The sequence below is a fragment of the Petaurus breviceps genome, unplaced genomic scaffold (assembly GCF_028583685.1).
Source record: "Petaurus breviceps papuanus isolate PSGF00001 unplaced genomic scaffold, PetGlider_PUasm1.0 118, whole genome shotgun sequence".
Lineage (NCBI taxonomy): Eukaryota > Metazoa > Chordata > Mammalia > Diprotodontia > Petauridae > Petaurus > Petaurus breviceps.
Genome location: NW_027185616.1, coordinates 28,057,718 through 28,069,316, shown reverse-complemented (window position 1 = coordinate 28,069,316; position 11,599 = coordinate 28,057,718).

Genomic DNA, 11,599 nt, shown 5'->3' with positions numbered 1-11,599 from the left:
TAACTTATGAAACTTTTCTCAGTATGAGAATATTTGAAGGGAATAGAAATATATATATATATATGTATATGATACACACATGCATAGATACATCTATATAGGAGGGTATATGGGTGTGTGAATACATATATGTGAGTACGTGTATATATGTGTACAGGTATACATAGACAGAGTGTAAAGGACCAGTTGAATAGGAAGGGTTGATAATTAAAAGGTGAAAATGAAAGTTGAGAGAGGAATATAATGAAAGGAGATGAGGAGAGATAGAATGGGTAAATTATCTCATATAGAAGAGGCAAGGGCAAACTGCTACACTGGAGGGGAAAAACAGGAATGAATTTGGCTTAGGGAGGGAATGACATTCACACTAAATAAGGTATCTCACACTTCATGAGAGTAGGGGAGAAGGGGATGAGAGGGGGAATGATGGAAGGGAGGGCAGGCTGGGGGGGGGGGAAGTTGGAAGCTCCCACTTTAGAAAAGGGACATGATCAAAGTAGAGAATAGAACAAGTGTGGGATGGATGGGATGGAGGCAAATATAGTCAATCTTTCACAATATATCCACTATGGAAATGTTTTGCATAGCTACACATGTACAACCTATATTCCATTGCTAATCTTCTCAATAAAGGTGGGTGATAAGGGAGGTAGGGAAAGAATTTGGAATTCAAACTTTTAGTTTATTATTATTGTTGTTGTTGTTGCTTTATGTGTAACTGGGAAATAAAATATACAGGCACTGGGACATAAATATCCACCATGCCCTACTGAAAAATTGGAAGGGATATGGGGGAAGATATAGGAGAGAGTAGATTGGGGGAGGGGTTATTCAGTGGAATCACTGTTTTAGGGTGGTGAGTAGGGGAAAAATGGGGAGAAAATTTGTAACTCAAAATCTTGTGGAAATGAATGATGTAAATTAAAAAATAAAAATAAAACATAAACAAACAAAAATAGACTAACACATGCCAAAAGAGGCCCAAAAATCCAATGAGGAGAAGAATGCTTTAAAAAACCCAAATGAAAAAGAAAATAAAGAATGAAAAACTGCCTCTTTACAACTGTCAGCCTGGGATGGCCTTATTCTTTTTTCTCTGTTGAATGCAGAGATTACACATCATTTACTTATAGATCTGGTACCATAAACTGAACTGGGAAGGGAGGTTCCTTCTCTCTTCTTCTTCTTCTAGGTGCTATGGTTTGAAATGTTTCTATTTCTGCTCTACTTCATTTGTCTTTCTTAGCAGTAGTCTCAACCAAGCCCAATCCATGACAACCTTAGAGGAGTGCTCCAGGCAGGATGTTGTAGTTAGCCTATCAAGAAAATCCTGAAAAACTAGCATACCTGGAACTTTGGTCCAAGGGGGTTTTTGGACTTGGAACTGAGACAATGCTATACAGGAATTGAGATAAACTGTGAACCTAATGCCTTTGCCTCCCCAAAGTCTAAGATAGTATGACAGCTAGGAAAAGATTATGCCCTGCATGTGTTGTGCAGATAGAGAAATAGACAGAGATAGAGATATTCTACTATGCCTTTGAAGTAAAAGGTATATTTTATGAATATAATAGATAAGAAATAGATAATAAAATGAATGAATGAATGGAGAAAAACAAAGAAATGAACGAATGAATGAATAAGTAAATTAAATAAAAATAGATTTAGTGACTAAATAGAACTGGAGTACAGGGGATCCACATCCTGTAATTAAGAGAATCATTAGGGACTAGAGCCATTCATGGAAAACCTATTTAGCCCTAATATCCTTTGAGAATACTAGAGAACCCTGGTAGAAGGGAAAACTATAACATACCTAGCCAGTAAGGCATTGAAAGCTGATCTAGTCAGTGTTATATTTTAATGAAATTTCAAAGTACCAACTGGACCTGAGGTGCTGACAATGTCAAGTCAGTGGAAGATCACAACAGTATTGAAGGTACAACTTTTTATGCCTTGTCCAGAGTTCTTGTATGTCTTGATTTCCCTTAGATGTCCATGTATATGCCCTAACCAGTATCTTCAATATTGTCCCCAAATTCTAGGGCATCTTTTATTTCATTATCTACTCCCCAATAGCCCATGTAGAAGCATTATGGTTAAGCATATAGCACAGGAGTATGCCATAAAGTAAGGAAACTTTGTGGTTGGGAAACTGGTCATAATTTGTTTAAGATATAAGCAGTGATATGGCATAGCATGTTCTGGATAAAATTATTCCCTGTTATTCTAGAGATGTTTGAATAGTTGTGGTTAACAGAAAACAATACTGAAGCCTATGCAAGCAGGGAGACTTTTGGGAAGATGATATACATTTTAGATATATAGATATATACATGATCCTTTAGATTGGGATAGACAGATATAAAGTTATTCATTCATTTATTATTGTGTTTAGTGTATGTAATGCATTGTGTTAGGCACTGAGGGAGAAACCAAAAAAAGTCAAAATAAAAAGCATATATTAAGCACCTACTATTTATTAGGCATTGTGGGAAGCTCTGGAGATGCAAATAGTAGCAAAAAACAAGTCCCTACCTACAAGGAGCTTATGTTCTAATCGTTAAAGAAAGCATACAAAAGGGAGCTGAAAAGAGGAAGGGGTGCAGGAGGAAGGTACCTATAATAGGGGCATGGATTTGAAATCCTGAGTTCCCGAAAGTAAAGTGTAGAACCAGAAGAATGAAGACTGGTCAACATAAACTTCTCTCCAAAATGAAGACCCTGGCAGGAGTTCACCAATGAATGTTCCAGGGTTAAGACACTGTAGGGTCTGAGAGAAGTTCTGATGTGAAACAGTAGCTAAGGTAATATTGATAAAGTCCAGAAAGTCAGCAGCATAACTGGTAGGGAAACAAACTAGTGGATAAAAAAATGGAAGCTGAGAATGATGGTGAAGATTCTAGGGCAAGTTTAGAGGGCTCTGGATTTGGTGAGAATTGTTGAATAGGCAAGAAACCAGACAAAGCACAAATATAGAAGGAATTACAATTCTCTGCTTTATCTATTTTTGCTTAACTAGTTTTTAAGTTACTGTAGCCTCATTGTTTTTTGTTTTGTTTTGTTTTTTGTTTTTTTGCTAATCAACATTTGAATTAAGTGCAAAATAAGTCATTGGCAGGTGCTCCATTTCCTTCACATTTTCTCCCTTCTTATCTTTTTTTCCTATGGCAGTGAGTTACGTCATGTGAATTGAAATTGTAGTCTTTTGTTCCCAAACTACTTCTTAGCTGGAAGTTATGAAAGCAGGGAGTAGAGGAAGACATGAGAAAAAATGTTTTCTATTCTGATTTTCCCATTCCTTTAAACTCTAACCATACCCCAATCTTTTAAGTCTCCATCCCCTGGGTATGACTCATTCTCGCCTCTTCATAGATTCTGTGTGGAGAAATTCCCAGAGGTTGTGTACAATAGTTACAGAGGAAGAAAAGGCGTTGGCAGACTGTCATTTGCACCATTAGAGAAATTATACTCATTGATGATCACAAATCCAACAAAGCATTCTCATTTCTTCATTTGAACCTATATCCAAAGTTTTTTCATTTTAATATTCAAAGAAGCGATGCTTTCTGCAGCAGGTGGAGAAGATCTATGATATGTTACTAGGTAGCCAATTCATTACACTTTAAATCATTTTAAAAGATAAAACTAAATTAAAATGACATTTTGCACATACTTCTAAAGGAAGTCCTGATTTAAACTTGCTTCAAAAAATAATGTTTTTCTTTGCAATGGTAAAATCTAACAAATGGTTGTTCTTGGTAGCAATATTTAAACTATGTTAGTTTAATTCTCTGAAGCACTCCATTTGAAATAGTATTCATTTAGGGATATAGTGTGGTGATGACTAGAATGACACAAAATTATACTTACAATACATTTTAGAGATATCTTTAAATTAAATTTTTATACACACATATAACATTGAAACAAAAGCACCATGAAGATATTGTCAAATATACCAATTTTGTGCAAAATACAAAATGAAAAACTACTTTCAAAAACAAAAAGGCAAGACAACAAGTGCAGCTAGCTTATGAAACAGGAAATACTACTTTCCTGAGCAGGAGATGCCATGCACAAAAGCAAAAACACAAGCAGTCTGGGCTTTGATAAAGCAGTAATTTTTGGTTCATGGTTAACAAAAATAAACCATCTGATTTTCAAGCTACTGCTGAACATGAACTCCCATGTCATAGTTCCTCTTTATGCCACTCCACAAGTTCATCCAACAAAACTTGCTCATATTCTGACTTCATCACAGTTATTGAGATGAGGATCAGAGGTTCTACTTAACTAGAATGCATCACACAATCAGTCTTTGTTTATAACTTTGCATACTGGTTGTGCTAGTAATTGGTGGTATGGAGTTGAAGAGGCCAGGTTTTTTCCTAATAATATCCACTTGGATGAATATTTTTCACTATTTCCAAAAGTTTGACATTGAAAAGCTCTTCCTTCATCAAGGTTATTGTCATCAATGCTGAAGTTTGGAAAACTTATGCTAATGAACTTTATAAAACAAAAACCTTGTCCCCGAAAAATTTGTAAACAAATTGGTAAGCCCAGGAGATATATTTCTCCTTTATTATATCTCTTATTATGCTCAATGCTTGTGGATATAAATAAAAGCTAAATATGCACACCAGTGAGGGACCCTTTCCTCAAATATACACAAATCCTTAGCTCTCTCTTCCCATACATCTGTTATTTGGGTTTAGAAAATTAGTGTTCTCTAATCATTTGTGGTATAAACTGTGAGAGAATGAGTTTGTAAAGCATCAGTGGATTTCCCTTCACTCCCTACCCCTGTCTTTTCCATTGACTTAAGTTCCTTCTGCCAGAGGCTCTCTTCATTAGGATTGTTCCAATTAAAAGAGATGCGCTGTAAGAAAACGGTATACATTCACAAGTAGAGTTTTGAATAGGAGGCAAAGTCAATTCCTCTTTGGCTATTTGCCACTCACATCTTTTGGTTTTGTGTTGTCTTTGAAATACGTTTCTTTTATGAGCATAAGGTTGTTGTTATGAGGTGTTGTCAGGCATTTGACAGGGTTATTGTATGTGGTATAAGGTGGTATTTTTGATCAATGTCTTCAAAGTTAAAGCTTGCAAAATAGTAGCTGCAAATCAAAACTGAATGCCATAAACTAGTTAATATCAAGTCTACTCTGGAATTTCTTGGGGAAGAATGAATTCTCTTACTTAGCCTTATTGTAATTAATCAATTATAATCCTGTACAGTACTTATATTAAATCTTTAAATAAATATAAAAATGTGTCTGTTTAGATTCATTACACAAGAAGTTTTAAAAATCATACCTAAATCAAATAAACTTGCCTGATAATTATGATTGCTATTTTGAGATCAGTTCTAATTATTTTGTTATGTTAATTTTGCATACGTTGCTTTGTTATAAGACAGTAGCAATTTAGTCTAATTTCAGAGGCCACTTGTACAATTATTCCATGAAAATTTAACCTTACAGGTTATGGTAACAGTCATGACCATTAATCATTTTTAACTAATACTTTTCCAGGAAGACATTTACGTTTGCAATTATTTTAAAGAAATATTTGTTCTGAAGTTGCTGAGGTCTTAAAAATGATCACTAGGAAGGAGGAAAATGGTAATAGTACTTTAAATGGATAAACTTAACTAGGACCATATCATTTCTTATCCCATATCAAGACCATGGAAAGGTGCTGAAAAGCTATGAGAGAGGGAAAAATAAACCATGGAAATAAGTCAAATGAGATTCACTATTAAGGGTTAAATTGACATATGTTCTTCTAATACTGAGGAACAATGAAGTGCATTAAGAAACTCATTAAATACATGGAAAGAGCAGCTGTGCTGTACCAGGCTGTCTGTTCTCTTCACTCATGTGATAGAACTGAAAAGAACTGACCACAAACTGTTTCTGACTGTTCTGCATGCACGATGTTAGAATATAGGTATGCCCATACCTCCTGCTACAGTATCTTTATTCTTGTCATCTCATTTTATAAATTGCTTTTTAGTGTTACCAGCTTTCTATTGACTATTTGTCTGTTGGAGAGAGATAATTTCCCAGCTCTTTGTATTTTTTTTTCATGATAGCATAGCAACCTTTACAAATATTCAGGTATTCCAAAATTTATGGATCATTAATAAATATGCACATAGCCTTGAATTTCAAAGCTATTAAGGAAAAAACCAGGAAAGTTATATATTGTTTTTGCCCCCCAGAGATTCTTAATTAATTTTTGCAGAAAAAAATAAAGGTAGAAAATGAACATGTTTCAGATGAGGTAAATAAAACTTACAGAGGTTAACTGACTCGATCAACTTCACTTAGAAATAAGTGGCAGAGGAAGGGATTAAAACCAAGCCTTCTAATATTGAACTTAGTTTTCCTAAATGAGTATCAAAATAATAATAATACATTGTAGAAAAAACATTGACTTTGGGAGTGAAGAGACCTTATTTCTCCCAAGTTCTCATTTTGCAACATAGAATTAGGTGTTACATAATATTTCAGAGACTTGGTTTCCTAATATATAACATAAAATGGCTACATTGGATGAATTCTAAGAAACTTTCCAGGTCTAGAAACTTACCATTATGTCATTTAATAAATATAATATCACAAAAATGCATACAAACTTGAGCAAATATGAATGTTTTGGCCCTCCAAATATAAATATCATTTTTAATATTGAAAATATTATAGAATGCCCACAAAAAAATTTAAACAAAATAATATAATTTGGGGGATTCGAGAATGTAGAGATTATCATAATTCCTTGTTGCTAGGGCATAGCTTATAAACATCATATTGATATATCTGGTTTCTAACAACAATAGCAAAACAATCTATAAAACTAAATGGAAGGGGAGCATAAAAAATAAAAGAGAAATATTTTTGTAATAACAGTAATTTATATTCAATAGGTTTCCTCTTCTCATTCAGTATTCTTGTTGAGATGGGACAATATGACAGCCACAGGGACTAGACTAATATGTTTTCCCTACTTGGTAGTCATCACATTACTCATTTAAAATCCTCAAAGAGTATTCAATTTTTAGTGTCTCACTAATGAATTCAAAAATACAAGACAAAAAACTTTAAAGATAAAATCCATTGTAATGCTAGTAATGGATTCAGTCATTCAATATCACCAAACAGGTGAATTTCTGTGTCTAAAGACTAAAAGATGACCATTTTAGTGAAGTTGTTTTTTGTTTGCTTTTGCTTTTGAAATTTTCTAGATAGAGCTTAAAATAAGTGTCCATTTTGAACATTATGGCTTGGACAATTTTAGCAATTTATTTTCTTCCTATTATTAGAAAAATTCCATACTGTTAAAATTATTGTTTTTTCCCTTTGTGATCCAATGGTTTACTACACTTTATTTCTTGTATCAAAAAGCAAGATTATATAGAACTTTTCACGTTATCTTGTCATTCCATATCTCCATCTGCCTAACATTCTTCATTGTCACCATAATCTCCAAACCTTCAACCCTTCAAGTCTTTCCCAAGGCATCAGCACTGTACTCATTCATAGAAACAGAAAATTATAACATATGGTTACACAGAGTATATGAGTTTTGATGAAAATAAGAGTAAGCTAATGTATTCTATGAATATTTGAGGAAAAAGTGGGAGAAACTTGAACTTTTGATTAATAGACACGTTATTTAGATAAAGAGCCCCAGGAAGTGAAGAATGAACTGCAATATAGGTGGCCTCTATGTCATAAGAGCTTGTAACTTCTGAAAAAGGTTAAAAAGATCAAGATATGTATTCTGAGTGTGTTTAAGTTTAGCAGTATCAATATGTGTTGGCATATATATACAGAATATTTGTTATCTGACTCAATATTAAGGGAAAAGAAAAATCATTTAACAATAATAGCATATCAGAAAGCTGTGTCTGATGGGTAGAAGGAAAGTGAATATTAATTACTTTATCTTATTAGAAATAATGTTAATATAATTACAATTAATTAGTTTGTAATTCCAGGAAGCTGATAGACAAAAGAAGTTCCTGACTAGAACTTTACAACTTTACATCCTTGTTACACAAAGCTTGTTTATCCTTCACTTTGGAAGAAAGACATATTTCAGAAATTGAATCTTTTACTTATAAGTTCAGACACTACTTTAACTCTTGCCTAGGCCATGGAATGACTATACATTGGAATCAAAATAGCAAAATCTGTTGTACTTTACTTTAACTTAGCTGCAAGTTGTCTTGTAAATCCTAAAAGCAAAAACAAAACTTTAAAGAGTGAGATTTATTTAAACCAAACTGATATAACATAAGTAACATAGATTCTCAAAGTATTTATTGACAAACTATTGCAGAATTCTTAAATATCACAAAGTTTTTAATCAAAAAAGGTATAGTAATTGAAGCTGATCAAAGTACTTATAAAATCTATTAGTATTAGGATCCCTCTATATAATGGAGATATAATTTCATTTAATGTTTTTCTTTCTCAATTGTTAGAAATACTTTTAATATTTTGCAACTTTCTTAGCAAGTTAGATTCATTGTTTAGGAACTACATAACTGAAACAAGTTCCTTTCTCAGGCTGAATGACCTTGCCTCTACAGATAGTGTCCATGGGCTTTTGGCAGTTTTACAACATAAGTAAGATTGATATAGATTGTAAGCAGGAGAGACTGGGGCGGCAGGGGAGAGGCGGGGGTAATGTTTATTCCCCTGCATTGCTAACTCTCACACATGGGGGAAGAAAGTTCTGAATGGGCAGAATTAATCCAAAATAAATTTTTCACCTAGTCTCCTAATTTCTACATACATTAATTGATCAACAATTTTAAGTTTTTACCATTAAAACAAAATAACTCAATAATCTTACAAGTTCCAAGTAACTGATAATCAAATTGTTTTAGTTGTAAACCCTCTCTAACTTCAGGTAGATGTTTAAATAATAGTTTTTCTGTATGGCATATATAAACATTATAAGATGTAAGTGACATAAATTTTTAAACAAGTTCTTTATCTTTTAGTTCCAATAAAATTCATATAAAATTGCTTATCTGACACTAGTTCTGGCTTAGAATGATTCCTCAATTTTTTAAATGAGAGAATTTTACTACAATTTAGGAAGACCATCATAACAACACAATGACATTGTGACATTGATTGTATTTCCAAATCATCACTTGCAAAAAGTATTGATAGAAAATTGGGCTAATCAAGTGTAGAGATTGTTCTCCTCTCCTCATAGATGCAGAGCCTGATTGTGTAGTTAGGGGTTTTGAATGGAGAGGTTCATCTGCTTGCTTAAAGGTGTGGGCTTCAATGATCAGTGTTGTTGCTAGTGGGGTCCTTGATAAATTTATCATGCTTTCTGCCTTTAGTCAGATTGGGAGGGTAACTTAAATTCCTTATTAGTCTTCCACACTCTCTATCTTTTTTTTTTCCTTAGGATGAAAGATTTTAAATTTTTTTTTTTAGCAACTGGGGTTAAGTAACTTGCTCAAGGTTACACGGCCAGGTGTTTCTGGGTGGGTGCTAAGTGTCTGAGCCTGGGATTTGATCTCCAGGTCTTCCTGACACTGGAGCCAGTGCTCTTACTCACCGTGCTACCTGGCCGCCCCATTTTAATAAATTTTTGAAAAATGTTTTCACCTGATTTAACTTTTACTCCAATAAACTTTATTTATGTGTCCACTCCTTAAAAAAAACTTCTTTGAAAGTGATAGCTTTGACCTCTCTAGCAAAAGTGATTTTGGGGAGTGGCACCTACTCCCTTATCTCACTACAATAGAACCCAAAAAACCTTACTTTCCTTATCAAATCTTAGCAAATATCCTAATTTGCCTAAATGCCAAATAGTAAAATGAATTCTGACTTATCTTTAGCATCAAATTAGGAGTGACACTTTTTTACTTTTCACATGAATTCAATTGACTTACAGTTTCATTCTGATACACAGATTTATTTTTCTAATAAGCGAGGCAGGAAATGCTTGTTCGTATGTCCCTTTAATCTGAGAGAAAAAATTCCCTTATTATTTCTTATCACCTTCTCCTCACTCCACTTGGCCAGAGTGGAATGAAGAGGAGGAGATTTTCAAACTTTTAAATATCTTAAAACTTCTGTTCACACTTTTTAATGCAGATAGTTTATGCCTGATACTTCTTTCTATACTCTATGACTTAACATAACCATCATAAAATCTATAAAATAAAATATTTTTCTTTTCTTTTTCTCTCCTCAGGAAGGGGGAGGGAAAGAGATAAGAGCATTCCAAGGAAAGTCCAGCTGCATTTGAACCTTACAGGATGTTAGATTACTCACTCACACTCTTTCACACAGAGACACATAGACAAAACAGACGGAGAAAATGACAGGAAGAGTGCACTCAGAAATTGCTAAAGATCATTTGCAGAAATCACATATTATGTTTGGTCCTAGGTAAAACTTACACGATAATTTTCTTTTTATGGGTTTCCAACAAAAACAGCTATATCACAGTGAATTGTTCGAGCCATCCCTGGCACTTTCATTTTTGATGTTAAGCATATCATTAATATATTCCATAGAAAAGGGGCAGAAATAAGGAAATGCTGGAGTCATCCTCCATTAGTCCCTCACTCCTCTCTCTCTTGGCTGGCTTCCAATTTATTTGTTCCCCAACTATACCCCATTTCTGCTTATCTAAGTCCATGTCTTCTATGAAAGGAGAGAATACTTTCACTTTTTCAATAAATCTCCAGAGGTCCTTAAGTGGGAGGGTCTGCCCCTGGCCTTTAACTGCCTTATAAAGCTGTGGAGCCCAAATCTCCATTTCCTCTGACTTAGTTATAGGGGGGATTCCCCATTTTCATCCTGAGCCAACCCCAGAATTTCCCTGGTCCCTCGGGGCTTCTCCTCTATCTTCCCCACTAATATGGGGGCTTAGCTAAAAGGTCCCTTTAAAACCACACATACTTTATTTTTTTTTCCTGTTTGGGCACCATTTCTTGTGACCTCAACGTTTCTAGCTGAGTCTTACCTTTCCTAGGTCCTCAGTGCACATGCTAGCCACTTTGTGGTCTCATAAAGGAGAAGTTGAGTCAATGGAAATGGAAAGGGGTACAGCATTATTGGCAGGACAGGCGTGTTGTTGCATCTCTACCTCTACCCTCAGCCCCCTCATGCTTCAGCCCTTAAATCCCCAAAGTGCACTTGCAGAGCTTGTGGACAGCTCGTGAGGAAAGGTGGGGGGGGGCAATCAGAGAACAGGGAGGCTGTGTCCAGAACAGCTTACATATTCCTGTGCACTTACCCTTAGTCCCTGAGATAATCTCAGGGTAACAGGGTACATTGCGTGACAGCACATAATCTGGACACCTCGGCACTTCCTAGAGGTTAGGGTGCCCTGACCACAGATGAGATCAGCATATATTGCTGATTGCTCTGTATCTTGTTAAGTCAGACCTGAACTCAGAGAGGCTGCCTGAGAGCCAAAGAGAGCTACAGGCCCCAACACCCTTGCCACCAGCAGCTAAAATGTCCTTTACATTGCTTTTAGTATTTTCTTTCTTTCTGTCCAGTTATATCATTTTCTTTATTTTCTCTTCTACAGAAACTGA